This window comes from Stenella coeruleoalba (assembly GCF_951394435.1).
Source record: "Stenella coeruleoalba genome assembly, contig: scaffold_47, whole genome shotgun sequence".
NCBI classification, from domain to species: domain Eukaryota; kingdom Metazoa; phylum Chordata; class Mammalia; order Artiodactyla; family Delphinidae; genus Stenella; species Stenella coeruleoalba.
Window position 1 is genome coordinate 2,433,909 of NW_027646269.1, and position 27,594 is coordinate 2,461,502.

The 27,594-nt window shown below is 44.1% G+C and overlaps 1 long non-coding RNA gene across 47 annotated transcripts in view; it reads left to right on the forward strand.

Moving 5' to 3' along the window:
• The window catches only part of LOC307181221, a 2,056,127-nt gene that overhangs the window by 1,792,933 nt on the left and 235,600 nt on the right, over positions 1-27,594 (forward strand). The gene's annotated exons all lie outside the window — the stretch shown is intronic.

Genomic DNA, 27,594 nt, shown 5'->3' on the forward strand with positions numbered 1-27,594 from the left:
AGTGAGACTTCATTGTAGTGCAGATTTCCTTTGCAAGCTTGCTTGGTTGGCCAAAAAGGGCGTATGCGTTTTTTCCTGAATATATTCAGGAAAAATCGCATACGCCCTTTTTGGCCAAGTGCATCATTGTGGACGTTCTGCCTCTTTTCCTATGCTTTCAATGCAATTCCAGTCTACCTCCTGAATTCGGTTTCCTGCAATTCTGCCCCGCTTTCAAGTCCTCTTGGCAGCCTTACTTCAGTCTATTTTTGGACGATAGCTGTCATTTATAACTCTGCAGGTTTGTGAATTACAGTGCCCCTGAGCTCCTTTCTTCAACTCGCTTTCTTGTGACCTGGCCGCAACACCGCAGGATGGCTTCAGGCCCTAATCTGGTTCCGGCACGGCATGCTGAGCCTTTGGTTAATTCCTCTTCCTGGTGGGAAATGAGAGTTAAATTTGCCCGTCCAGACACCTCCAGCTAGCCTCTCATTTGTTCTCGCTATTCCTGTTCATCTTCCGCAGAAATTGCAAACTGGGCCAAACAGGAGGTTAAAGGGACTGACTCTCCAAGTGGGGAGAGTGTTAGTAAAGCGTCTAGAATGTTGCACCCGAGTACCAGGGGAGGAAAACTGAGACATATTTGAATACGTCTCCCGTTCACATGGTTGATCATATTCTGGGTTCCACATGCATGTTTTAGCTGAAGGAAGAATAACTTAAACCTGGAGAGTTGAGACCCGTGGAATGGGTACCATGCAATATGACTTCAAAGGGTCTTCATTTGCTCACCGAACCTCTCCAATCCTATCACTGCTGCGTTTATGCCCCTGTACACACGCTTGATTCTCTTTTGGAGACATAGCAATCCATAGGTTTTAAGATACTTACTAGTCAGGTACATTCTTAGGCATTTAATATGGGGTTTTGAGTCCATTTCGTTGAGCAAGGAGTAGCTCTTGTCTATTCCATATTTGGCTTAAGGAACTTTATCTGTGCTCATTTCAATCTCTGGTTTTATGCAGCACCACAACTCACCTTTCCCCTTAAGCAAGCATAAGTTGGTTTTCTAAATTTGAGACCCTGTTCTGTTTTGGAATGCAGTTCCTGTGTAGCCAAGTTTACATTCCGTGTATTAGTGATATCTTATGATGTTTCTTTTTCTGTGTGACTTATTTCAGTTAGATTCATCGTACCTGAATCCACTCATTATGCTGCTATGGGCCTGATTACATAGATTTCTTTGCTGAGTGATATTGCATTGTACGTAAGTACCACAAGTTCTTTATCCATTTTTTACTTTCTGCGATATTGAACTTGTACCTTAAACGAGGTTCTTGTAAACAGAGCCATCCCAAACTTTGGGGTGGCTGTGTCTTTTTGATGTTAATTTCCCTAAGCTATAGGACCATAAGTGGAAGTGCCCTAGGCTCTGTTGCTTTGTTTTTTAGATGTTTCAGGAAACCCCATACACTTCTCCAGAGTGGCTGTTGGCAATTTACATCCCGCCCATCAGCATAAGAAGGCTCCCAGTTCTCCATGGCCTGTCCTGCCTTTCTGGATTTTACACTTTTTTCAGATGGCCCTTTTGACCAGGTGGAAGTGAGACTTCATTGTAGTGCAGATTTCCTTTGCAAGCTTGCTTGGTTGGCCAAAAAGTGCGTATGCGTTTTTTCCTGAATATATTCAGGAAAAAACGCATACGCCCTTTTTGGCCAAGTGCATCATTGTCGAGTTTCTGACTCTCTTCATATGCTTTCAATGCAATTCCAGTCTACCTCCTGAAATCGGTTTCCTGCATTCTGCCTTGCTTTCAATGCCTCTTCATAGCCTTACCTCAATATATTTTTTAAAAATAGTTGGCCTTTATAACTCTGCAGGTTTTTGAATTGCAGTGGCCCTTAGCTCCATTTTTTAGCTCTTATTTTTGTGGTCTTGCCCCATAACCACAGGATTCCTTGAAGCCCTATTTTTCTTCTGGGGCACCTTGCTGTGCCTTTGGTTAATTCTTCTTACTGATGTGATATTAGAGTGACATGTGCCCATTGAAACCGCTACAGCTAGTTTCTCACTGGTTCCCCCTATTCCCATTCATCCTCTGCACTAACTGCAGACTGTGCGATACCAGAACTTAAAGGCTTTGACTCCATGTGGGGATGTTGTTAGTAAAGCGGCTGGAATGTCGATCCGGAGCCCCAGGAGAGGAAAAATGAGGTGCGTTTTAGAAACCTTTCCCGATCATATGGTATACCAGTCGCTGGGTTTCCCAAGCATGGTTTAGCTGTAGGAAGATTCCCTTCAACCTGGAGTGTTGGGACCCTTGGACTGAGTAGCATGAAGTATTGCATTAAACTTTCGGCAGTTGCTCACCAAAGCTCACCAATCCTGTCAGCCCCAAGTGTCCAGCCTTATGTCTTATCCAGCTGTGGGTTTATATGTGGTCAATCCAGGTTGCATCACAGCCCCTGAGCGAATTTTGTAAGAATTTTTCTCTCTTTCATTGTTTCAGCGTTTTGTTTTTAAAATTTATTTCTATAATGGGGTTTAGCTCCTTTTCACTGCTGTGTTTGTGCCGCTCTGCACACACTTGATTCCCTTATGGAGATATATCAATACATGGGTTTTAAGATTCTTATTCCTCAGATATATTTCTCTGCGGTGTATAGGGTGTGTTGAGGCCTGTTCATTGAGCAAGGTGTAGATCTTGTCTAATACCTATTTGGTTTATTGAACGGTATCTGTGCTAATTTCAAACTCTGGTTTTATGCATCACCCCACCTCTCCTTTCCCCTTAAGCTGACATAAGTGTGTTTTCTAAATGTGAGACACTGTTCTGTTCTGTAATTCATTTCTTGTGCAGCCATATTTACCCTCCTTCTATAAGTGATATCTTATGATATGTTTCTTTTTCTGTTTGACTTATTTCAAGTAGTATTATCGGACCTAAATCCACTCTTTATCCTTCTACTAGCCTTATTACATTGATTTCATGGTGAAGAGATATTCCATTGTACATAAGTACCACATCTTCTTTATCCATTGTTCTCTTTCCTGGGATATTTAAGGTGTACTGAAGTTGAGGTTCTTGTAAACAGAGTAGCCCTAAACTGTGGTGTGCTTGTGTCTTGTTGATTTTTAGACTTCCCTAGATATACTCCCATGATTGGAAGTGTCCTATGCTCTGTAGCTCTGTTTTTTAGATGATTTAGGAACCACCATACACTTCTCCAGAGTGGCTCTCGGCAGTTCACACACTGCCCATCAGCGTATAAAGGCTCCCTGTTCTCCATGGCCTGTCCTGCATTTCTGGTTTTTACAATTTTTTAGGATGGCCCTTTTGACCGGTGGGAAGTGAGACTTCTTTGTTGTGCACATTTGCATTGCTTGCTTGCTTCGTTGCCCATAAAGTGCGTATGCGTTTTTTCCTGGATATAATCAGGAAAAAACGCATACGCCCTTTTGGGCCAACTGCATCATTGTCGAAATTCTGCCGCTTTTCATGTGCGTTAAAGACGAGTCCAATCTATCTCTTGAAATCTGTTTCTTGCAATTCTGTCTTGCATTCAGATCCTCTTCTTTGCCTTACCTCAACATATTTTTGGACGTTAGTTTTCATTTATAACTCTGCAGGTTTGTGAATTGCAGTGACCCTGAGCTCCATTTTTTAAGTTGCTCTTTTGTGAGCTGGCCTCAAACCCGCAGGATTGCTTCAGGCCCTATTTTGGCTCCGGCGAGGCAGGCTGAGCCTTCCTTTAATTCTTATTCTTAATGGGAAATTAGAGTGATATGTGCCCGTCCAAACCCCTACAACTCTTCTCTCATTGGTTCCCCCTCTTCCCGTTCATCCTCCTCACAATTTGCAAAATGTGTGAAACAGAAGTTTAAATGTGCTGATTCTCCAAGTGGGGAGATTCTAAGTAGCGTGGCTGGAATGGTGAACAGGAGCACCAGGAGAGGATAAATGAGGTGCATTTTAGACACATCTCCCGATCACATGGTGTACAGTCCTCTGGGTTTTCCATGCATGTTTTAGCTGTAGGAAGATCCCTTGAACCTGCAGATTTGGGACCCATTGAATGGGTACCAGGTAGTATTACTTTAAAGGGTGTGCATTTCCTCACCCAACCTCACATTTCTCTTAGCGCAAACAGTTTCCAGCCTTATGTCTCATCCTGCTGTGGGTCTAGATGTGTTCAATCCATGTTGCATCACCGTCCCTGAGGAAAAGTTGTAAGAGGTTTTCTCTGTCTCTCTGTCGTTTATTTTTTTCAATTTATTACTATATTGGTTACAGCTGATTTTCAAAGCTCTGTTTCTTGCTGCTGTACATCCACTTGATTCACGTACAGAGAGACATCAATAAATTCTTTTTCAGATTCTTACCAGTCGTATATATTCTTTTCCGGTGACTTGAGTGTGCTGAGTGCAGTTCTTTTAGCTACCGTGTAGGCCTTGTTGATTATCAGTTTGGTATTTGGAATGGTATCTTTGCTAATTTCAACCTCCTGGATGATGCCTCACCCCTCCCCACCTTTCCCGTTTAGCAGCCTTATGCGTGTTTTCTACATATTTGACTATGTTTTTGTTTTGTAATTTATTTCATGTGTAGCCATTTTGGATTCCACCTTTAAGTGATATCTTATGATATGTGTCTTTTTCTTTTTGAATTCTGTCACTTAGAATGATCATACGTAACTCCTCCGGAGTTGTTACAACTGGCCATATTTCATTGATTTCCAGGCTGAATAATATTCCACTCTACCTAAGTACCACATCTCTACCCATTTTTTCCCTCCAGAGACATTTAAGTTATATCCTAGTCGAGGATCTTTTAAACAGAGAGGGGGTAAACATTGGGGTGCCTGTGTCCTCTCGATTTTTGTTTTTCCCAAGATATACGCCCGTGAGTGCAAGTGCCCTATGCTCTGTAGCTCATTTTTTAGATGCTTTAGTAAACACAATACACTTCTCCAGAATGGCCGTTGGCAATATACATTTCCACTATAAGTCTCACAGGGCTCCCTCTTCTCGTTGCCCTGTCCTGCATTTCTGTTGTTTACGCTTTATGAGGATGGCTCTTCTGACTGATGCGAAGTGATATCTTTTGTAGTATTGACTTCCAGTGCCCACCTGTTTGGTTGGCTAAAAAAGTGTATGCCCTTTTCTTGAATATATACAGAAAAGAACGCATACACCCTTTTTGGCCAACTGCAATGTTGGCAATGTTCAGCTCCTTTTCTTGTGCTTAATGGCGAGTCCTTTCTACCTCCTCAAATCCCTTTCCTGCCATTCTCCCTTGCTTACAAGTCCTTTTCTCTGACTTTCCTCAAGACATTTTTCAGTGATGGATATTTTCAACTCTGCAGTTTTGTGAATTTTACTGCCCCTGAGTTCCATTGTTCAACTCGTGTTTATGGGAACTGGCCACAAAGCAGCGGGATTTCCTCAAGCCCTATACTGTTTCCATGGGCAACCCTAGCCTTTGGTCAATTCGTCTTCCTGATTGGAAATTAGAGTGACATGTGCCTGTCTGAACACCTAGGACTTGTCTCTCATTGTTCCTCATCCTTCCGCTTCATCCTCTGGACAAATTCCAAACTGTACGCAACAGGATGTTGACAGTGCTGACATCTCCAAGTGGGGAGACTGTTAGTAAAGACGCTGGAGGGGTGAACCCGAGCACCAGGAGATGAGGAGATGAGATGCCTTTTCCAAACTCTTCCCGATCAGACGGTATACCATCCTCTGGGTGTGACAGACATGTTTTAGCAGTAGGAAGAGTCCCATTCATGTAAGGAGAACACCAGGGCTTTTTCAAAATCAGTGTCTCCCCGAAACCCAAACTGGGGAATTTTTTAAGCTACGGCTACACATATGTTCATTAAGGGCCTTGGGAAGTAGGCAGAGTCCAAACTTTAGATGATTGAAGTCTTCAGGGTCAGAAGCACTCACCACCAGCTTCCCTTAGGCTACACTTTAACTGTCATTGATAGATGATGTCAATAAAAATATCTATTCTTTTTCAGATTATTTCCCCTTATAGGTTATTGCAAAATGTTGAGTGTAGTTCCCTGTGCTATACAGTAGTTCCTTGTTGATGATCTATTTTATACATAGCAGTGTGTATGTGTTAATTCCAAACTGTTAATTTATCCCTCCTCCCACCTTTCCCCTTTGGTAATAATAAATTATAAGATTTTATACTTCTCAGAAATGGGGGAGCTAAAAGAGAGGTATCATTTTCAATGGAAAAGCATTTAAAACAAGATTGAAGGTTTAACCAAGATTATTAGATGTACATCCTTGGAAAGAAATCACTTCGTTTCTCTAATATTGACCCGACAAATAAGACAAACCTTTTCACTGAACTTGCTTATAAAAAGTGATGGAAATATCAAATGGAAGTGTTAAAAACATCTTATTTTACCCGAGCCTTATACACTGTTCTATGTTAACTACAGTTTGGCTCACACATCTGTTCATTGAGGTTACAATAGTCTCAATTTCTGTTACTGATCCTCCAGAGTGGACCCCAACAAGTGTCCCCCTGCCCAGTGTCATTGGGGCCAACAGATCGAGACTGAGTTTGGTTCACAAGCAAAGGAAACTTTATATTTTGATCAGAGAATGGAGAGGTGAGAGCATGCACTACCCCGTGGGCTGTGGGCTGGGCTGCTGTGTAGAGATCCTGTCAGAGTCAGTGGGAGGGAGGGAGGCGGCGGAGCTCTCGAGGGCCGGGTTGGCTGTAGCTCAGGCTCTATATCGTGGAGTCTGCACTGGGCCCCAGGAGCTGAGGTGTCGACCCAGCCATTCTGCACTAGGAAATCTGGTCTGAAGTGCCGGGTGTGGAACCTCTGCATGCGGGACCCTAGGAGCACGTGAAATTAGACAAAGCACAAAGGATAAAAAAGGTTAGACTTGACTTTATTGCCCAGATTCTACTTTTATCTCCCAGGGATTTTTAATGGGCTTTGCTGGGGACAAACCCCTCCTCTGCCTTTTGTCCCGTTCCTCATTCTTGGAGTGCTGAGGGTGCAGACCCTTCTTCTGTAACTGCTGAGTGCTGAGTTGGGAGCCCTCATACCCTGGGGCGAGGGTCAGAGCTTCTCCCCAGCAGCCTCCCGGTGACGTTGATTGTCCCCAGGACCCCTGCCTCCCTGCTCGTCCACCTGAGCACCAGCATTGGAAGTGTTATAGATTCTAATGACCTTTAAGGGTCCAGGAAAGAGATGTGCAGAGACGCTGTGGGGGCCGGTTTCACCCCGCCCCACATTTGTTCGGCCACCTTAGGCTGACCGTCTCTGCCAGCCTAGATGCTCTGACCAGTAGTCTGCGCTTTCTTCAATTAGGCCCCTGAATTAACGTACAAACAGCACCAGGTGTCAGAGCCCTGCCCGCTCAACTCCCAGACAGTCCAGGGTCAGTGGTGATCAAGGACCATGATGGCTACTGAGTCAACAGCCTTTTGAAGTAAACAGGAGTCCAGCCGGTCTTATTGGCCACCATCATCACGGTGTCTGTAGGCTTTTCTATGGTGACAGTGTGGTATACTGTTCCCCCGCCAAGATTATTAGCTCCCCTCTGGGTGCAGTAAGTCCTGCAAGCAGTAGTCTACTCTTTTGGGACACACTCTTGTTGTTTTATGAGAGAAACTCCAGGTCAAGTGATGTTCACACGAGTCGTCATGGTGCCCTGTTGCCCCCGGTTATCTCTCTGGATGTTGGAGTTGGAGGGCCTCCTCACTCGAGGTCGGTGTGCCCACGGAGCGAACCCTGCAACTTCAGGGCATGGTTGGTGGTTAGGATCACCACGTGGGGTCCTTTTCCCTTAGGAGGGAGGTGGCCTTTTGGGCTGCTGATTTCCAGGTTTTTAGATACCGCCAGTATCTTGGCCAGATGTGGCAGTGGGCCAAGCCCCTTAGTGACCGTAGTTTATCCTACCTGGATGGCATTCTTGCATTGTTCCATTTCAAGTGGTCCCAGTTTTTGCACTAATTCTCCAATGGCGATTCACCTTTCACCGGGAATGTAAAGGTCAAAGGGTTTAGCTAAATTAGGGAGTTCCAGGGCAAGGGTCTGAATTGACTGCTCTTTCCATTCTTGAAAGGCCACTTCTGGATTCTATTCAAAAGGATCATCATCTTTTCCTTTCAGTGTTTCATATAGAGGCCCAGCTAGTAGACTGTAGCTAGGGATCCAGAAGCAGCAAACCCTGGCCTCCCTAGGAACCCCTAAGCTGTCTTCTAGTTTTAGAAAGGGGTAAGGCTGAAAATGGTTTCTTCCCTTTCCTGGGATGGGCTTCTCTGACCTTCTGTGAGAATGAAGCCCAGGCAGGTCACCGCAGTCTGTGATATTTGAGCTTTTTCTTGGACAACTTCTATCCTTTATTGGCTTGGTAGTTCAGAGGCCTCCTTAGTAGGGCTGGTGATCAGAATGTCGTCTGCATATTGAAGGAGGGTTTCCTTTTCCAGAGGTAGAACTTTTAGGTCTTTAGCTAAGCTTTCCCCAAAGATGGTGTGGGAATTTTTGCACCCTTGGGGCCAGACGGCCCGGAAGTATTGTTTTAGTTGTATGTTGAGTCCTGCCACTCACAAGCCAAAATTTCTTGTGACTCTGGGACTAATGGAATACAAAAGAAGGCATCATTGAAGACTAATACAGAATACCATGTCCTGGTGGTTGGTAGAATGACCAGCAGGGTGTAGGAATTAGGAGCAACTGGAGGTATATCCTCGGTGGCTTCACTGACTGTCCTGACATCCTTTACCAGGTCCCCAGCAGCCCATGGGGCTCTCGTGGTCAGACCAATCCCAGAATATGGAGCTCACCTGGGCAGGTACCCCACCCCCACCCCAGCCCACGGGGCTCTCGTGGTCAGGCCCCTCCCAGGATACAGAGCTACCCTTGCAGGTACCGTGGCAGGGCTGGGCACACAGGAACCGTGCACATAGCCCTCATTGCAGAGCACCCCCAGCTCACCTGTCGCTCAGAGCTGACACAGAGCACCTCAGAGCAGGACTTGAACTAACAAACAGCAGCTGCGACAGGTCTGTGACCCTGGGCATCACTCCGTGAGGCCTCCCTCCACCTGGTCTTCCAGAGACTTCCACTGCACCCGGGGCACCAGGCCTCTGTCTCCAACCACCACCCACCCCTCCTCTCCCTGACTCCTGGGTTCCTCTCATTAGGAGAGGGTTTTCTTGAAGTTGTCTCCCACTCATGGGCCAGATAAAATGATTAGAAAACAAGCCAAAGCTGCAGCCCCTTGTCTATCCTGACTCTCAGGAGCCCACACCTGTTCCTTGGACCTGGCCGGTTCAGCAAGTTCCATTTTCTGCAACTGTGAGCCCCTGAGGGGTGATGATTGGCTGACCTGGGCAGCCTTACCGTGCTGGCCAGCCCTCCCCAGGTGTGCCTGGGTTGAGATCAATATAAATACCACTCCAGGCAGCAAGAGCCCCTGCAGCCGTGCCTGACGCCATTTTCTCTGCCCTGTCAGCAGTCTCCGGGCTGGGCTGGTGGGAGGGAGTGAGAGGCCACGGCTTTGTGGGTGGCCCAGTGTGAGTGGGGCTCTGCTGGACTTTCTGCAGCAGTTGCCAGGCTGCCACCTGCTAAAGAAGAGGGTGTGTCACCCATACCTGCTGCTGGAATTTCTCCCTGGGCAGAGGTGAGGAAGGAAAAAAGCAGTGGGGGCAGGGACAGGACGGATATCTCAGGCAGGGAAATGGAAATCTTCCAGAAGAGCACCCAGGGCCAGGACCATCCTGGCTGGCCTGCAGGCACCAAGTCGGCCGGCATGCTGTCACTCGTGTGGCTCTATGGCCCTTCCTCTAGGCTTTCAAGTCCTTGTATATATTCAGGTGTTTTACCTGGGACGGGTGGGAATAGTTCAGCAGCAACTGGCCTGGGGCTCAGCTCACGTTTACTCACAGATGCCTCGGCACGGTGCCCCAGCTTTGCAATGAGGACGCTTGTTGCGTGGGGGCTGCTGGCTGAATGGGAGACGATTCCCCACCACTGACCAACTTCAGAATTGTTTACAACTGGAGCAAGTGCTCTGATACGGTTTTCCTCTGTGTAACTGGTGGGTTCTGTGTTTTTTTTCTCTTTTTCGTTTTTGGTTCAAGGTAGATTTTATTCCTCTTTTTTGTATTTACAGATATAAGCATGGAAATAATTTATTCATATAAATACATGTATGTGCAGGGAATAATTGTTTTTTCTGTTTTATTTTTTAAATTTTATTTCTTTTTAATTTTGAATTTTATTTTATATTTTTATACAGCAGGTTCTTATTGGTTATCTATTTTATACATATAAATGTATACATGCCAATCCCAGTCTCTCAACTCCTCCCACCACCACCCCCCCAACAGCTTTCCCCCCTTGTTGTCCATACGTTTGTTGTCTACATCTGTTGCTCTATTTATGCCTTGCAAAATGGTTAACCTGTACAGTTTTTCTAGGTTCCACATATATGCATGAATATACAAGATTTGTTTTTCTCTTTCTGACTTACTTCACTCTGTATGACAGTCTCTAGATCCATCGACGTCTCTACAAATGACCCAATTTCATTCCTTTTCATGGCTTAGTAATATTCCATTTTATATATGTACCACAGCTTTATGCATTCGTCTGTCTGTGGGCATTTAGGTTGCTTCCATTACCTCGATATTGTAAATAGTGATGCAATGACATTGCGGTGAATGACTCTTTTTGATTTATGGTTTTGTCTGGGTATATGTCCAGTACTGGGATTGCTGTATCATATGGTAATTCTATTGTTAGTTTCTTAAGAAATTCCATATTGTTCTCCATAATGACTGTATCAATTTATATTCCCAACAATAGTGGAAGAGGGTTCCTTTTCTCCACACCCTTTCCAGCATTTTTTGTTTGTAGATTTTCAATGATGCCTATTCTACCAGGTGTGAGGTGATACCTCATTGTTGAATCCATTTCGTTGAGCAAGGGGTAGCTCTTGTCTATTACATATTTGGCTTATGGAACGGTATCTGTGCTAATTTCAAACTCTGCTTTTATGCAGCACCCCAACTCACCTTCCCCCTTAAGCAGGCATAAGTTGGTTTTCTAAACTTGAGACCCTGTTCTGTTTTGTAATTCAGTTCATGTGTAGCCAAGTTCACATTCCGTGTATTAGTGATACCTTATGATGTTTCTTTTTCTGTGTGACTTATTTAACTTAGAATCATCGTGCCTCAATCCACTCATTATGCTGGTACGGGCCTGGTGACATAGATTTCATTGCTGAGTGGTATTCTGTTGTACATAAGTACCGCAACTTCTTTATCCATTATTTGCTCCCTGGGATATTTAACTTGTGCCATAGAAGAGATTTCTGTAAAAAGAGCCGTCCCAAATTTTGGGGTTGCTGTGTCTTTTTGATATTAATTTCCCTAAGCTATAGGACCATAAGTGGAAGTGCCCTAGGCTCTGTTGCTTTGTTTTTTAGATGTTTCAGGAAACACCATACACTTCTCCCGAGTGTCTGTTGGCAATTTACATCCCGCCCATCAGCATAACAAGGCTCCCAGTTCTCCATGGCCTGTCCTGCCTTTCTGGGTTTTACACTTTTTTCAGATGGCCCTTTTGACCGGGGGGAAGTGAGACTTCATTGTAGTGCAGATTTCCTTTGCAAGCTTGCTTGGTTGGCCAAAAAGGGCGTATGACTTTTTTCCTGAATATATTCAGGGAAAAACGCATATGCCCTTTTGGCAAAGTGCATCATTGTGGACGTTCTGCCTCTTTTCCTACGCTTTCAATGCAATTCCAGTCTACCTCCTGAAATCGGTATCCTGCAATTCTGAACCGCTTTCAAGTCCTCTTGGCAGCCTTACTTCAGTATATTTTTGGACGATAGCTGTCATTTATAACTCTGCAGGTTTGTGAATTACAGAGCCCCTGAGCTCCTTTCTTCAACTCACTTTCTTGTGAGCTGGCCACAACACCGCAGGATGGCTTCAGGCCCTAATCTGTTTCCGGCACGGCACGCTGAGCCTTTGGTTAATTCCTCTTCCTAGTGGGAAATAAGAGTTAAATTTGCCCGTTCAGACACCTCCAGCTAGTCTCTCATTGGTTCTCCCTATTCCTGTTCATCTTCCACAGAAATTGCAAACTGGGCAAAACAGGAGGTTAAAGGCGCTGACTGTCCAAGTCGGGAGAGTGTTAGTAAAGCGTCTGGAATGTTGCACCCGAGTACCAGGGTATGAAAACTGAGACATATTTGAACACGTCTCCCGATCACACGGTTGATCATACTCTGGGTTCCACATGCATGTTTTAGCTGAAGGAAGAATACCTTAAACCTGGAGAGTTGAGACCCGTGGAATGGGTACCATGCAATATGACTTCAAAGGGTCTTCATTTGCTCACCGAACCTGTCCAATCCTATCACTGCTGCATTTATGCCCCAGTACACACGCTTGATTCTCTTTCGGAGAAATAGCAATCCCTAGGTTTTAAGATACTTACTAGTCAGGTACATTCTTAGGCGTTTAATATGGGGTTTTGAGTCCATTTCGTTGAGCAAGGAGTAGCTCTTGTCTATTCCATATTTGGCTTAAGGAACTTTATCTGTGCTCATTTCAATCTCTGGTTTTATGCAGCACCCCAACTCACCTTTACCCTTAAGCAAGCATAAGTTGGTTTTCTAAATTTGAGACACTGTTCTGTTCTGTAATTCAGTTCCTGTGTAGCCAAGTTTACATTCCGTGTATTACTGATATCTTATGATGTTTCTTTTTCTGTGTGACTTATTTCAGTTAGAATCATCTTACCTGAATCCACTCATTGTGCTGCTAAGGGCCTGATGACATAGATTTCATTGCTGAGTGATATTGCTTTGTAAGTAAATACCACAACTTCTTTATCCATTTTTCACTTTCTGCGATGTTGAACTTGTACTGTAAACGAGGTTCTTGTAAACAGAGGCGTCCCAAACTTTGGGATGGCTGTGTCTTTTTGATTTTAATTTCCCTAAGCTATAGGACCATAAGTGGCAGTGCCCTAGGCTCTGTTGCTTTGTTTTTTAGATGTTTCAGGAAACACCATACACTTCTCCCGAGTGTCTGATGGCAATTTACATCCCGCCCATCAGCATAACAAGGCTCCCAGTTCTCCATGGCCTGTCCTGCCTTTCTGGATTTTACACTTTTTTCAGATGGCCCTTTTGACCGGGGGGAAGTGAGACTTCATTGTAGTGCAGATTTCCTTTGCAAGCTTGCTTGGTTGGCCAAAAAGGGCGTATGCGTTTTTTCCTGAATATATTCAGGAAAAAACGCATACGCCCTTTTTGGCCAAGTGCATCATTGTGGACGTTCTGCCTCTTTTCCTATGCTTTCAATGCAATTCCAGTCTACCTCCTGAAATCGGTTTCCTGCAATTCTGCCCCGCTTTCAAGTCCTCTTGGCAGCCTTACTTCAGTCTATTTTTGGACGATAGCTGTCATTTATAACTCTGCAGGTTTGTGAATTAAAGTGCCCCTGAGCTCCTTTCTTCAACTCGCTTTCTTTTGAGCTGGCCGCAACACCGCAGGATGACTTCAGGCCCTAATCTGGTTCTGGCATGGCACGCTGAGCCTTTGGTTAATTCCTCTTCCTGGTGGGAAATGAGAGTTAAATTTGCCCGTCCAGACACCTCCAGCTAGCCTCTCCTTGGTTCTCGCTATTCCTGTTCATCTTCCGCAGAAATTGCAAACTGGGTCAAACAGGAGGTTAAAGGGACTGACTCTCCAAGTCGGGAGAGTGTTAGTAAAGCGTCTGGAATGTTGTACCCGAGTACCAGGGTACGAAAACTGAGACATATTTGAACACGTCTCCCGATCACATGGTTGATCATACTCTAGGTTCCACATGCATGTTTTAGCTGAAGGAAGAATACCTTAAACCTGGGTAGTTGAAACCCGTGGAATGGGTACCATGCAATATGACTTCAAAGGGTCTTCATTTGCTCACCAAACCTCTCCAATCCTATCACTGCTGCGTTTATGCCCCTGTACACATGCTTGATTCTCTTTCGGAGACATAGCAATCCATAGGTTTTAAGATACTTACTAGTCAGGTACATTCTTAGACGTTTAATATGAGGTGTTGAGTCCATTTCGTTGAGCAAGGAGTAGCTCTTGTCTATTCCATATTTGGCTTAAGGAACTTTATCTGTGCTCATTTCAATCTCTGGTTTTATGCAGCACCCCAACTCACCTTTCCCCTTAAGCAAGCATAAGTTGGTTTTCTAAATTTGAGACCCTGTTCTGTTCTGTAATTCAGTTCCTGTGTAGCCAAGTTTCCATTCCGTGTATTACTGATATCTTATGATGTTTCTTTTTCTGTGTGACTTATTTCAGTTAGAATCATCATACCTGAATCCACTCATTGTGCTGCTAAGGGCCTGATGACACAGATTTCATTGCTGAGTGATATTGCTTTGTAAGTAAATACCACAACTTCTTTATCCATTTTTCACTCTCTGCGATGTTGAACTTGTACTGTAAACGAGGTTCTTGTAAACAGAGGCGTCCCAAACTTTGGGGTGGCTGTGTCTTTTTGATTTTAATTTCCCTAAGCTATAGGACCATAAGTGGAAGTGCCCTAGGTTCTGTTGCTTTGTTTTTCAGATGTTTCAGGAAACACCATACACTTCTCCCGAGTGGTTGTTGGCAATTTACATCCCGCCCATCAGCATAACAAGGCTCCCAGTTCTCCATGGCCTGTCCTGCCTTTCTGGATTTTACACTTTTTTCAGATGGCCCTTTAGACCGGGGGGAAGTGAGACTTCATTGTAGTGCAGATTTCCTTTGCAAGCTTGCTTGGTTGGCCAAAAAGGGCGTATGCGTTTTTTCCTGAATATATTCAGGAAAAAACGCATACGCCCTTTTTGGCCAAGTGCATCATTGTGGACGTTCTGCCTCTTTTCCTATGCTTTCAATGCAATTAGAGTCTACCTCCTGAAATCGGTTTCCTGCAATTCTGCCCCGCTTTCAAGTCCTCTTGGCAGCCTTACTTCAGTCTATTTTTGGACGATAGCTGTCATTTATAACTCTGCAGGTTTGTGAATTACAGTGCCCCTGAGCTCCTTTCTTCAACTCGCTTTCTTTTGAGCTGGCCGCAACACCGCAGGATGGCTTCAGGCCCTAATCTGGTTCCGGTACGGCACGCTGAGCCTTTGGTTATTTCCTCTTCCTGGTGGGAAATGAGAGTTAAATTTGCCCGTCCAGACACCTCCAGCTAGCCTCTCATTGGTTCTCGCTATTCCTGTTCATCTTCCGCAGAAATTGCAAACTGGGCCAAACAGGAGGTTAAAGGGACTGACTCTCCAAGTCGGGAGAGTGTTAGTAAAGCGTCTGGAATGTTGCACCCGAGTACCAGGGGAGGAAAACTGAGACATATTTGAACACGTCTCCCGTTCACATGGTTGATCATACTCTGAGTTCCACATGCATGTTTTAGCTGAAGGAAGAATACGTTAAACCTGGAGAGTTGAGACCCGTGTAAGGGTACCATGCAATATGACTTCAAAGGGTCTTCATTGCTCACCGAACCTCTCCAATCCTATCACTGCTGCGTTTATGCTCCTGTACACATGCTTGATTCTCTTTTGGAGACATAGCAATCCATAGGTTTTAAGATACTTACTAGTCAGGTACATTCTTAGGCGTTTAATATGGGGTTTTGAGTCCATTTCGTTGAGCAAGGAGTAGCTCTTGTCTATTCCATATTTGGCTTAAGGAACTTTATCTGTGCTCATTTCAATCTCTGGTTTTATGCAGCACCCCAACTCACCTTTACCCTTAAGCAAGCATAAGTTGGTTTTCTAAATTTGAGACACTGTTCTGTTCTGTAATTCAGTTCCTGTGTAGCCAAGTTTACATTCCGTGTATTACTGATATCTTATGATGTTTCTTTTTCTGTGTGATTTATTTCAGTTAGAATCATCTTACCTGAATCCACTCATTGTGCTGCTAAGGGCCTGATGACATAGATTTCATTGCTGAGTGATATTGCTTTGTAAGTAAATACCACAACTTCTTTATCCATTTTTCACTTTCTGCGATGTTGAACTTGTACTGTAAACGAGGTTCTTGTAAACAGAGGCGTCCCAAACTTTGGGATGGCTGTGTCTTTTTGATTTTAATTTCCCTAAGCTATAGGACCATAAGTGGCAGTGCCCTAGGCTCTGTTGCTTTGTTTTTTAGATGTTTCAGGAAACACCATACACTTCTCCCGAATGTCTGATGGCAATTTACATCCCGCCCATCAGCATAACAAGGCTCCCAGTTCTCCATGGCCTGTCCTGCCTTTCTGGATTTTACACTTTTTTCAGATGGCCCTTTTGACCAGGGGGAAGTGAGACTTCATTGTAGTGCAGATTTCCTTTGCAAGCTTGCTTGGTTGGCCAAAAAGGGCGTATGCGTTTTTTCCTGAATATATTCAGGAAAAAACGCATACGCCCTTTTTGGCCAAGTGCATCATTGTGGACGTTCTGCCTCTTTTCCTATGCTTTCAATGCAATTCCAGTCTACCTCCTGAAATCGGTTTCCTGCAATTCTGCCCCGCTTTCAAGTCCTCTTGGCAGCCTTACTTCAGTCTATTTTTGGACGATAGCTGTCATTTATAACTCTGCAGGTTTGTGAATTAAAGTGCCCCTGAGCTCCTTTCTTCAACTCGCTTTCTTTTGAGCTGGCCGCAACACCGCAGGATGACTTCAGGCCCTAATCTGGTTCTGGCATGGCACGCTGAGCCTTTGGTTAATTCCTCTTCCTGGTGGGAAATGAGAGTTAAATTTGCCCGTCCAGACACCTCCAGCTAGCCTCTCCTTGGTTCTCGCTATTCCTGTTCATCTTCCGCAGAAATTGCAAACTGGGTCAAACAGGAGGTTAAAGGGACTGACTCTCCAAGTCGGGAGAGTGTTAGTAAAGCGTCTGGAATGTTGTACCCGAGTACCAGGGTACGAAAACTGAGACATATTTGAACACGTCTCCCGATCACATGGTTGATCATACTCTAGGTTCCACATGCATGTTTTAGCTGAAGGAAGAATACCTTAAACCTGGGTAGTTGAAACCCTTGGAATGGGTACCATGCAATATGACTTCAAAGGTCTTCATTTGCTCACCAAACCTCTCCAATCCTATCACTGCTGCGTTTATGCCCCTGTACACATGCTTGATTCTCTTTCGGAGACATAGCAATCCATAGGTTTTAAGATACTTACTAGTCAGGTACATTCTTAGACGTTTAATATGAGGTGTTGAGTCCATTTCGTTGAGCAAGGAGTAGCTCTTGTCTATTCCATATTTGGCTTAAGGAACTTTATCTGTGCTCATTTCAATCTCTGGTTTTATGCAGCACCCCAACTCACCTTTACCCTTAAGCAAGCATAAGTTGGTTTTCTAAATTTGAGACCCTGTTCTGTTCTGTAATTCAGTTCCTGTGTAGCCAAGTTTCCATTCCGTGTATTACTGATATCTTATGATGTTTCTTTTTCTGTGTGACTTATTTCAGTTAGAATCATCATACCTGAATCCACTCATTGTGCTGCTAAGGGCCTGATGACACAGATTTCATTGCTGAGTGATATTGCTTTGTAAGTAAATACCACAACTTCTTTATCCATTTTTCACTCTCTGCGATGTTGAACTTGTACTGTAAACGAGGTTCTTGTAAACAGAGCCGTTCGAAACTTTGGGGTGGCTGTGTCTTTTTGATTTTAATTTCCCTAAGCTATAGGACCATAAGTGGAAGTGCCCTAGGTTCTGTTGCTTTGTTTTTCAGATGTTTCAGGAAACACCATACACTTCTCCCGAGTGGTTGTTGGCAATTTACATCCCGCCCATCAGCATAACAAGGCTCCCAGTTCTCCATGGCCTGTCCTGCCTTTCTGGATTTTACACTTTTTTCAGATGGCCCTTTAGACCGGGGGGAAGTGAGACTTCATTGTAGTGCAGATTTCCTTTGCAAGCTTGCTTGGTTGGCCAAAAAGTGCGTATGCGTTTTTTCCTGAATATATTCAGGAAAAAACGCATACGCCCTTTTTGGCCAAGTGCATCATTGTGGACGTTCTGCCTCTTTTCCTATGCTTTCAATGCAATTCCAGTCTACCTCCTGAAATCGGTTTCCTGCAATTCTGCCCCGCTTTCAAGTCCTCTTGGCAGCCTTACTTCAGTCTATTTTTGGACGATAGCTGTCATTTATAACTCTGCAGGTTTGTGAATTACAGTGCCCCTGAGCTCCTTTCTTCAACTCGCTTTCTTTTGAGCTGGCCGCAACACCGCAGGATGGCTTCAGGCCCTAATCTGGTTCCGGTACGGCACGCTGAGCCTTTGGTTATTTCCTCTTCCTGGTGGGAAATGAGAGTTAAATTTGCCCGTCCAGACACCTCCAGCTAGTCTCTCATTGGTTCTCGCTATTCCTGTTCATCTTCCGCAGAAATTGCAAACTAGGCCAAACAGGAGGTTAAAGGTGCTGACTCTCCAAGTGGGGAGAGTGTTAGTAAAGCGTCTGGAATGTTGTACCCGAGTACCAGGGTACGAAAACTGAGACATATTTGAACACGTCTCCCGATCACATGGTTGATCATACTCTAGGTTCCACATGCATGTTTTAGCTGAAGGAAGAATACCTTAAACCTGGGTAGTTGAAACCCGTGGAATGGGTACCATGCAATATGATTTCAAAGGGTCTTCATTTACTCACCGAACCTCTCCAATTCTATCACTGCTGCGTTTATGCCCCTGTACACATGCTTGATTCTCTTTCGGAGACATAGCAATCCATAGGTTTTAAGATACTTACTAGTCAGGTACATTCTTAGGCGTTTAATATGTGGTGTTGAGTCCATTTCATTGAGCAAGGAGTAGCTCTTGTCTATTCCATATTTGGCTTAAGGAACTTTATCTGTGCTCATTTCAATCTCTGGTTTTATGCAGCACCCCAACTCACCTTTCCCCTTATGCAGGCATAAGTTGGTTTTCTAAATTTGAGACCCTGTTCTGTTCTGTAATTCAGTTCCTGTGTAGCCAAGTTTCCATTCCGTGTATTACTGATATCTTATGATGTTTCTTTTTCTGTGTGACTTATTTCAGTTAGAATCATCATACCTGAATCCACTCATTGTGCTGCTAAGGGCCTGATGACATTGATTTCATTGCTGAGTGATATTGCTTTGTAAGTAAATACCACAACTTTTTTATCCATTTTTCACTCTCTGCGATGTTGAACTTGTACTGTAAACGAGGTTCTTGTAAACAGAGTCGTTCCAAACTTTGGGGTGGCTGTGTCTTTTTGATTTTAATTTCCCTAAGCTATAGGACCATAAGTGGAAGTGCCCTAGGTTCTGTTGCTTTGTTTTTTAGATGTTTCAGGAAACACCATACACTTCTCCCAAGTGGTTGTTGGCAATTTACATCCCGCCCATCAGCATAATAAGGCTCCCAGTTCTCCATGGCCTGTCCTGCCTTTCTGGATTTTACACTTTTTTCATATGGCCCTTTTGACCGGGGGGAAGTGAGACTTCATTGTAGTGCACATTTCCTTTGCAAGCTTGCTTGTTTGGCCAAAAATGGCGTAGGCGTTTTTTCCTGAATATATTCAGGAAAAAACGCCTACGCCCTTTTTGGCCAAGTGCATCATTGTGGACGTTCTGCCTCTTTTCCTATGCTTTCAATGCAATTCCAGTCTACCTCCTGAAATCGGTTTCCTGCAATTCTGCCCCGCTTTCAAGTCCTCTTTGCAGCCTTACTTCAGTATATTTTTGGACGATAGCTGTCATTTGTAACTCTGAAGGTTTGTGAATTACAGTGCCCCTGAGCTCTTTTCTTCAACTCACTTTCTTGTGAGCTGGCCGAAACACCGCAGGATGGCTTTAGGCCCTAATCTGGTTCGGGCACGGCACGCTGAGCCTTTGGTTAATTCCTCTTCCTGGTGGGAAATGAGAGTTAAATTTGCCCGTCCAGACACCTCCAGCTAGTCTCCCATTGGTTCTCGCTATTCCTGTTCATCTTCCGCAGAAATTGCAAACTGGGCCAAACAGGAGGTTAAAGGGACTGACTCTCTAGGTCGGGAGAGTGTTAGTAAAGCGTCTGGAATGTTGCACCCGAGTACCAGGGTACGAAAACTGAGACATATTTGAACACGTCTCCCGATCACATGGTTGATCATACTCTGGGTTCCACATGCATGTTTTAGCTGAAGGAAGAATACCTTAAACCTGGGTATTTGAAACCCGTGGAATGGGTACCATGCAATATGATTTCAAAGGGTCTTCATTTGCTCACCGAACCTCTCCAATCCTATCACTGCTGCATTTATGCCCCTGTACACATGCTTGATTCTCTTTCGGAGACATAGCAATCCATAGGTTTTAAGATACTTACTAGTCAGGTACATTCTTAGGCGTTTAATATGCGGTGTTGAGTCCATTTCATTGAGCAAGGAGTAGCTCTTGTCTATTCCATATTTGGCTTAAGGAACTTTATCTGTGCTCATTTCAATCTCTGGTTTTATGCAGCACCCCAACTCACCTTTACCCTTAAGCAAGCATAAGTTGGTTTTCGAAATTTGAGACCCTGTTTTGTTCTGTAATTCAGTTCCTGTGTAGCCAAGTTTACATTCCGTGTATTACTGATATCTTATGATGTTTCTTTTTCTGTGTGACTTATTTCAGTTAGAATCATCATACCTGAATCCACTCATTGTGCTGCTAAGGGCCTGATGACATTGATTTCATTGCTGAGTGATATTGCTTTGTAAGTAAATACCACAACTTTTTTATCCATTTTTCACTCTCTGCGATGTTGAACTTGTACTGTAAACGAGGTTCTTGTAAACAGAGCCGTTCCAAACTTTGGGGTGGCTGTGTCTTTTTGATTTTAATTTCCCTAAGCTATAGGACCATAAGTGGAAGTGCCCTAGGTTCTGTTGCTTTGTTTTTTAGATGTTTCAGGAAACACCATACACTTCTCCCAAGTGGTTGTTGGCAATTTACATCCCGCCCATCAGCATAATAAGGCTCCCAGTTCTCCATGGCCTGTCCTGCCTTTCTGGATTTTACACTTTTTTCATATGGCCCTTTTGACCTGGGGGAAGTGAGACTTCATTGTAGTGCACATTTCCTTTGCAAGCTTGCTTGGTTGGCCAAAAAGGGCGTATGCGTTTTTTCCTGAATATATTCAGGAAAAAACGCATACGCCCTTTTTGGCCAAGTGCATCATTGTGGACGTTCTGCCTCTTTTTCTATGCTTTCAATGCAATTCCAGTCTACCTCCTGAAATCGGTTTCCTGCAATTCTGCCCCGCTTTCATGTCCTCTTGGCAGCCTTACTTCAGTATATTTTTGGACGATAGCTGTCATTTATAACTCTGAAGGTTTGTGAATTACAGTGCCCCTGAGCTCCTTTCTTCAACTCGCTTTCTTTTGAGCTGGCCGCAACACCGCAGGATGGATTCAGGCCCTAATCTGGTTCCGGCACGGCACGCTGAGCCTTTGGTTATTTCCTCTTCCTGGTGGGAAATGAGAGTTAAATTTGCCCGTCCAGACACCTCCAGCTAGTCTCTCATTGGTTCTCGCTATTCCTGTTCATCTTCCGCAGAAATTGCAAACTGGGCCAAACAGGAGGTTAAAGGTGTTGACTCTCCAAGTGGGGAGAGTGTTAGTAAAGCGTCTGGAATGTTGTACCCGAGTACCAGGGTACGAAAACTGAGACATATTTGAACACGTCTCCCGATCACATGGTTGATCATACTCTAGGTTCCACATGCATGTTTTAGCTGAAGGAAGAATACCTTAAACCTGGGTAGTTGAAACCCTTGGAATGGGTACCATGCAATATGATTTCAAAGGGTCTTCATTTACTCACCAAACCTCTCCAATCCTATCACTGCTGCGTTTATGCCCCTGTACACATGCTTGATTCTCTTTCGGAGACATAGCAATCCATAGGTTTTAAGATACTTACTAGTCAGGTACATTCTTAGGCGTTTAATATGCGGTGTTGAGTCCATTTCGTTGAGCAAGGAGTAGCTCTTGTCTATTCCATATTTGGCTTAAGGAACTTTATCTGTGCTCATTTCAATCTCTGGTTTTATGCAGCACCCCAACTCACCTTTCACCTTAAGCAAGCATAAGTTGGTTTTCTAAATTTGAGACACTGTTCTGTTTTGGAATGCAGTTCCTGTGTAGCCAAGTTTACATTCCGTGTATTAGTGATATCTTATGATGTTTCTTTTTCTGTGTGACTTATTTCAGTTAGAATCATCGTACCTGAATAAACTCATTATGCTGCTACGGGCCTGATGACATAGATTTCATTGCTGAGTGATAGTGTACTGTACGTAAGTACCACAAGTTCTTTATCCATTTTTCACTTTCTGTGATATTGAACTTGTATGGTAAACGAGGTTCTTGTAAACAGAGGCGTCCCAAACTTTGAGGTGGCTGTGTCTTTTTGATTTTAATTTCCCTAAGCTATAGGACCATAAGTGGAAGTGCCCTAGGCTCTGTTGCTTTGTTTTTTAGATGTTTCAGGAAACACCATACACTTCTCCCGAGTGTCTGTTGGCAATTTACATCCCGCCCATCAGCATAACAAGGCTCCCAGTTCTCCATGGCCTGTTGCCTTTCTGGATTTTGCACTTTTTTCAGATGGCCCTTTTGACCGGGGGGAAGTGAGACTTCATTGTAGTGCAGATTTCCTTTGCAAGCTTGCTTGGTTGGCCAAAAAGGGCGTATGCGTTTTTTCCTGAATATATTCAGGAAAAAACGCATACGCCCTTTTTGGCCAAGTGCATCATTGTGGACGTTCTGCCTCTTTTCCTATGCTTTCAATGCAATTCCAGTCTACCTCCTGAAATCGGTTTCCTGCAATTCTGCCCCGCTTTCAAGTCCTCTTGGCAGCCTTACTTCAGTCTATTTTTGGACGATAGCTGTCATTTATAACTCTGCAGGTTTGTGATTTACAGTGCCCCTGAGCTCCTTTCTTCAACTCGCTTTCTTGTGACCTGGCCGCAACACTGCAGGATCTCTTCAGGCCCTAATCTGGTTCCGGCACGGCACGCTGAGCCTTTGGTTAATTCCTCTTCCTGGTGGGAAATGAGAGTTAAATTTGCCCGTCCAGACACCTCCAGCTAGCCTCTCATTGGTTCTCGCTATTCCTGTTCATCTTCCGCAGAAATTGCAAACTGGGCCAAACAGGAGGTTAAAGGGACTGACTCTCCAAGTCGGGAGAGTGTTAGTAAAGCGTCTGCAATGTTGCACCCGAGTACCAGGGGAGGAAAACTGAGACATATTTGAACACGTCTCCCGTTCACATGGTTGATCATACTCTGGGTTCCACATGCATGTTTTAGCTGAAGGAAGAATACGTTAAACCTGGAGAGTTGAGACCCGTGTAATGGGTACCATGCAATATGACTTCAAAGGGTCTTCATTTGCTCACCAAACCTCTCCAATCCTATCACTGCTGCGTTTATGCCCCTGTACACATGCTTGATTCTCTTTCGGAGACATAGCAATCCATAGGTTTTAAGATACTTACTAGTCAGGTACATTCTTAGGCGTTTAATATGCGGTGTTGAGTCCATTTCGTTGAGCAAGGAGTAGCTCTTGTCTATTCCATATTTGGCTTAAGAAACTTTATCTGTGCTCATTTCAATCTCTGGTTTTATGCAGCACCCCAACTCACCTTTACCCTTAAGCAAGCATAAGTTGGTTTTCTAAATTTGAGAACCTGTTCTGTTTTGGAATTCAGTTCCTGTGTAGCCAAGTTTCCATTCCGTGTATTACTGATATCTTATGATGTTTCTTTTTCTGTGTGACTTATTTCAGTTAGAATCATCATACCTGAATCCACTCATTGTGCTGCTAAGGGCCTGATGACACAGATTTCATTGCTGAGTGATATTGCTTTGTAAGTAAATACCACAACTTCTTTATCCATTTTTCACTTTCTGCGATGTTGAACTTGTACTGTAAACGAGGTTCTTGTAAACAGAGCCGTTCGAAATTTTGGGGTGGCTGTGTCTTTTTGATTTTAATTTCCCTAAGCTATAGGACCATAAGTGGAAGTGCCCTAGGTTCTGTTGCTTTGTTTTTTAGATGTTTCAGGAAACACCATACACTTCTCCCGAGTGGTTGTTGGCAATTTACATCCCGCCCTTCAGCATAACAAGGCTCCCAGTTCTCCATGGCCTGTCCTGCCTTTCTGGATTTTACACTTTTTTCAGATGGCCCTTTAGACCGGGGGGAAGTGAGACTTCATTGTAGTGCAGATTTCCTTTGCAAGCTTGCTTGGTTGGCCAAAAAGGGCGTATGCGTTTTTTCCTGAATATATTCAGGAAAAAACGCATACGCCCTTTTTGGCCAAGTGCATCATTGTGGACGTTCTGCCTCTTTTCCTATGCTTTCAATGCAATTCCAGTCTACCTCCTGAAATCGGTTTCCTGAAATTCTGCCCCGCTTTCAAGTCCTCTTGGCAGTCTTACTTCAGTATATTTTTGGACGATAGCTGTCATTTATAACTCTGCAGGTTTGTGAATTACAGTGCCCCTGAGCTCCTTTCTTCAACTCGCTTTCTTTTGAGCTGGCCGCAACACTGCAGGATGGCTTCAGGCCCTAATCTGGTTCCGGTACGGCACGCTGAGCCTTTGGTTATTTCCTCCTCCTGGTGGGAAATGAGAGTTAAATTTGCCCGTCCAGACACCTCCAGCTAGCCTCTCATTGGTTCTCGCTATTCCTGTTCATTTTCCGCAGAAATTGCAAACTGGGCCAAACAGGAGGTTAAAGGTGCTGACTCTCCAAGTGGGGAGAGTGTTAGTAAAGCGTCTGGAATGTAGCACCCGAGTACCAGGGGAGGAAAACTGAGACATATTTGAACACGTCTCCCGATCACATGGTTGATCATACTCTAGGTTCCACATGCATGTTTTAGCTGAAGGAAGAATACCTAAAACCTGGGTAGTTGAAACCCGTGGAATGGGTACCATGCAATATGACTTCAAAGGGTCTTCATTTGCTCACCGAACCTCTCCAATCCTATCACTGCTGCGTTTATGCCCCTGTACACATGCTTGATTCTCTTTCGGAGACATAGCAATCCATAGGTTTTAATATACTTACTAGTCAGGTACATTCTTAGGCGTTTAATATGCGGTGTTGAGTCCATTTCGTTGAGCAAGGAGTAGCTCTTGTCTATTCCATATTTGGCTTAAGGAACTTTATCTGTGCTCATTTCAATCTCTGGTTTTATGCAGCACCACAACTCACCTTTCCCCTTATGCAAGCATAAGTTGGTTTTCTAAATTTGAGACCCTGTTCTGTTCTGTAATTCAGTTCCTGTGTAGCCAAGTTTCCATTCCGTGTATTACTGATATCTTATGATGTTTCTTTTTCTGTGTGACTTATTTCAGTTAGAATCATCATACCTGAATCCACTCATTGTGCTGCTAAGGGCCTGATGACACAGATTTCATTGCTGAGTGATATTGTTTGTAAGTAAATACCACAACTTCTTTATCCATTTATCACTTTCTGCGATGTTGAACTTGTACTGTAAACGAGGTTCTTGTAAACAGAGCCGTTCGAAACTTTGGGGTGGCTGTGTCTTTTTGATTTTAATTTCCCTAAGCTATAGGACCATAAGTGGAAGTGCCCTAGGTTCTGTTGCTTTGTTTTTTAGATGTTTCAGGAAACACCATACACTTCTCCCGAGTGGTTGTTGGCAATTTACATCCTGCCCATCAGCATAACAAGGCTCCCAGTTCTCCATGGCCTGTCCTGCCTTTCTGGATTTTACACTTTTTTCAGATAGCCCTTTGGACCGGGGGGAAGTGAGACTTCATTGTAGTGCAGATTTCCTTTGCAAGCTTGCTTGTTTGGCCAAAAAGGGCGTATGCGTTTTTTCCTGAATATATTCAGGAAAAAACGCATACGCCCTTTTTGGCCAAGTGCATCATTGTGGACGTTCTGCCTCTTTTCCTATGCTTTCAATGCAATTCCAGTCTACCTCCTGAAATCGGTTTCCTGCAATTCTGCCCCGCTTTCAAGTCCTCTTGGCAGCCTTACTTCAGTCTATTTTTGGACGATAGCTGCCATTTATAACTCTGAAGGTTTGTGAATTACAGTGCCCCTGAGCTCTTTTCTTCAACTCACTTTCTTGTGAGCTGGCCGAAACACCGCAGGATGGCTTCACGCCCTAATCTGGTTCGGGCACGGCCCGCTGAGCCTTTGGTTAATTCCTCTTCCTGGTGGGAAATGAGAGTTAAATTTGCCCTTCCAGACACCTCCAGCTAGTCTCTCATTGGTTCTCGCTATTCCTGTTCATCTTCCGCAGAAATTGCAAACTGGGCCAAACAGGAGGTTAAAGGGACTGACTCTCTAGGTCGGGAGAGTGTTAGTAAAGCGTCTGGAATGTTGCACCCGAGTACCAGGGTACGAAAACTGAGACATATTTGAACACGTCTCCCGATCACATGGTTGATCATACTCTGGGTTCCACATGCATGTTTTAGCTGAAGGAAGAATACCTTAAACCTGGGTATTTGAAACCCGTGGAATGGGTACCATGCAATATGACTTCAAAGGGTCTTCATTTGCTCACCGAACATCTCCAATCCTATCACTGCTGCGTTTATGCCCCTGTACACATGCTTGATTCTCTTTCGGAGACATAGCAATCCATAGGTTTTAAGATACTTACTAGTCAGGTACATTCTTAGGCGTTTAATATGGGGTGTTGAGTCCATTTTGTTGAGCAAGGAGTAGCTCTTGTCTATTCCATATTTGGCTTAAGGAACTTTATCTGTGCTCATTTCAATCTCTGGTTTTATGCAGCACCCCAACTCACCTTTCCCCTTAAGCAAGCATAAGTTGGTTTTCTAAATTTGAGAACCTGTTCTGTTTTGGAATTCAGTTCCTGTGTAGCCAAGTTTACATTCCGTGTATTAGTGATATCTTATGATGTTTCTTTTTCTGTGTGACTTATTTCAGTTAGAATCATCATACCTGAATACACTCATTATGCTGCTACGGGCCTGATGACATTGATTTCATTGCTGAGCGATACTGCATTGTACTTAAGTACCACAAGTTCTTTATCCATTTTTCACTTTCTGTGATATTGAACTTGTACGGTAAACGAGGTTCTTGTAAACAGAGGCGTCCCAAACTTTGGGGTGGCTGTGTCTTTTTGATTTTAATTTCCCTAAGCTATAGGACCATAAGTGGAAGTGCCCTAGGCTCTGTTGCTTTGTTTTTTAGATGTTTCAGGAAACACCATACACTTCTCCCGAGTGTCTGTTGGCAATTTACATCCCGCCCATCAGCATAACAAGGCTCCCAGTTCTCCATGGCCTGTCCTGCCTTTCTGGATTTTACACTTTTTTCAGATGGCCCTTTTGACCGGGGGGAAGTGAGACTTCATTGTAGTGCAGATTTCCTTTGCAAGTTTGCTTGGTTGGCCAAAAAGGGCGTATGCGTTTTTTCCTGAATATATTCAGGAAAAAACGCATACGCCCTTTTTGGCCAAGTGCATCATTGTGGACGTTCTGCCTCTTTTCGTATGCTTTCAATGCAATTCCAGTCTACCTCCTGAAATCGGTTTCCTG